This window comes from Mus pahari, chromosome 23 (genome assembly GCF_900095145.1).
Source record: "Mus pahari chromosome 23, PAHARI_EIJ_v1.1, whole genome shotgun sequence".
In the NCBI taxonomy this organism is placed as follows: domain Eukaryota; kingdom Metazoa; phylum Chordata; class Mammalia; order Rodentia; family Muridae; genus Mus; species Mus pahari.
In genome coordinates, this window is record NC_034612.1 from 20,081,890 (window position 1) to 20,084,554 (window position 2,665).

Sequence of the window (2,665 nt, forward strand, 5' to 3'; positions counted from 1 at the left end):
AGAGGAGGGTCAGGAGTTCAAGGTCATCCTCAGCTACACAGTTTGAGGCCAGCCCAAGTTTCATGAGAGTCTATCTTTAAAAGTTACATGAGGGCTGGTGAGATGGCTCAGTGGGTAAGAGCACCCGACTGCTCTTCCAAAGGTCCGGAGTTCAAATCTCAGCAACCACATGGTGGCTCACAACCATCTGTAACAAGATCTGACGCCCTCTCCTGGAGTGTCTGAAGACAGCTACAGTGTACTTACATATAATAAATAAATAAATTTAAAAAATAAATAAAAGTTACATGAAAGGGGGGCGTTGTGGCACACGCCTTTAATTCCCAGCACTTGGGAGGCCAGGGCTATATAGAGAAACCTTGTCCCGGAAAAAAAAAAAAAAAGTTACATGAAGCTGGGTAGTAGTGTTGCACGCCTTTAATCCCAGCACTTGAGAAGGCAGAAGCAGGCTGATCTCTGAGTTCGAGGCCAGCCTGGTCTGCAGAGTGAGTTCCAGGACTGCCAGGGCTATACAGAGAAGAAAAAAAAAAAAAAAAGAATGGACTATCGGGTGTAGGAGTCTGAAAGCAATGCACAGAATGTCACCTTGCAAGGGGAAGGTAAGGACAAAGTCATCAGTCAGTCTCAGCCCTGGAGTAGCTGAAGGAGAGAATGTATCCGGCGTCTGCCACATTCTTGCATCCTTCAGTGATACCTTTGTTCGTTACCATCTTTCTGGCAAGGAAACCATCTGCCTAAATAACTGGTGGACCAAAGGAAGAGATTGACCTAGGTGAGTCCTCTCCTCACCCAGCCACGGAGGCAGCCCAGGATGTGGTGCAATGATGCAAGGAACTTGGCATCACCATCACTGCCCTGTGTATTAAACTCTGGACCACAGGAGGAAACGACCAATCCCTCTGGACCTGGAGCCCAATCAGCCCTCAATCAGGGATGAAGATTGGGCAGGATTGAAATGTCACTTCCATCCCCTCTGATAGCACTCGAAGGTGGGGGAGGGGTCATCGTGTTCGCTCTATGAACAGGACCGTTCAGATTATTTTAATAACCTGCTTTGTGTACGCTAAAAGGAAGTAGGGAGGTAGAGGAGAGGAGGGAGAGAGAGGGAGGGAGGGAGGAAGGAAGGGCCAAGCTATCCTTATTCTAGCACTGGCTCCCATCCATACCTAGTCGCAGGCAGCCGTGGATGGTAAGGAGCTGCTCTCTCAGCTGCTTAGTGCTCGGGATATCAGCATCCTACTTACACTGGCACAGTCGCAGTGGTTCAAGCTCAAGGACAATTTCACAACCTCACTTTGGAACGCCCATTTGTCTTACCACTCCCCTCCCACCCAACTTCTCACAGTAGCAGGCACTTGGGTGATCTGGAAGATGGAGAGAGGAGAGGACAAACTTCCAGTTTTCCAGGAATCCTTTCTTTGCATGGCTGTACAAACAGCAAGCGTTTGGCCAAGTGCCCAACACACAGGCAGCATGCCTGTAGCTCTCATCAGAAATCTGAGCACAAGCTATAAAGCACACTCGATTCTGGGTTGGTTGGTGTGTTCATATTAAGACAGGGACTCAAATTGTACTCCACATTGGCCTACAAGACAGGACCCTCCTGCCTCAGCTTCCAGAACGCCGAGGTTACAGGTGGACACCACCATGCCCATAAACGTCTTTCCCTGGAGGTTCTGAACACCAGCCATACAGAGAACGTTCTCCTCACTCCTAAGGATTCTGACTCCATCATCCTGAGGGATTCAGGATTGACGTGACTTGGCATAACGAGTGGGATTGGGATATTTGTTGATCATCCGAGTGAATGCAGTAATGGGTAACTTGGTTGAGCGAGAAGGTTCAGTGGTGAAAGGAGCTTGCTGCCAAACCCGAGTTCAATACCTGAGACGCCCATGGTGGAAAGAGAGAACCAACTCCTCTAGTGTTCATATGCATAATGTGACAAAGTGTGCCTCTCCCAATAACAAAAAGTAATATGTTAGAAGTTTATAAAAAGCCATGCCGCGTTAATTCAGACCACTCTCTCTGGAGGCAGAGGTAGATGAATCTCTGAATCTGAAGCCACACTGGCCTACATAGCAAACTCCAGGCTACCCAGGGCTACATAGTGGGACACTGTGTCAAAAAAAAAAAAAAAAAAAAAGTTTCTTTTAAAGAATTTTCTTATTTTGTATGTATTTTGCCTGCATGTATGCAAGTGCCTGCAGTGCCCTCAGAGGCCAGAAGAGAGCATCCGATCCCTTGGAGCTGGAGTTGCAGATGGATATCAGCCACCATGATGGCAGCTGGGAATGGAACCTGCATCCTCTAGAACAGCTAAACCCATCTCCAGCCCCTCAGGAAAAAAAGAAAAATCTGTTTTTTGAGTCAGGGTTTCTCTGTGTAGCCTTGGCTGTCCTGGAACTCACTCTGTAGACCAGGCTGGCCTCGAACCCAGAGATCCGCCTGCCTCTGCCTCAGTGTTGGGATTAAAGGTGTGTGCCAGCCCTCTAAGTACATTTTTATGGTTTGATTTGTTCGTTTATAAGGTGTCAGAGTTTGGCCCAGGATGGCCTTGGCCTCGGCATTTATTTATTTATTTATTTATTTAGAGAGAGAGAGAGAGAGAGCATCTCACTACATCGCCCTAGCTACAGAGATCTTCCTGTCTCTGTCTCCCACC

At 47.8% G+C, this 2,665-nt stretch overlaps 1 pseudogene; it reads left to right on the forward strand.

Moving 5' to 3' along the window:
* Positions 1–508: 508 nt before the first annotated feature.
* Positions 509–1,170, forward strand: LOC110313159 (annotated as a pseudogene).
* The last annotated feature ends 1,495 nt before the right edge of the window (positions 1,171–2,665 follow it).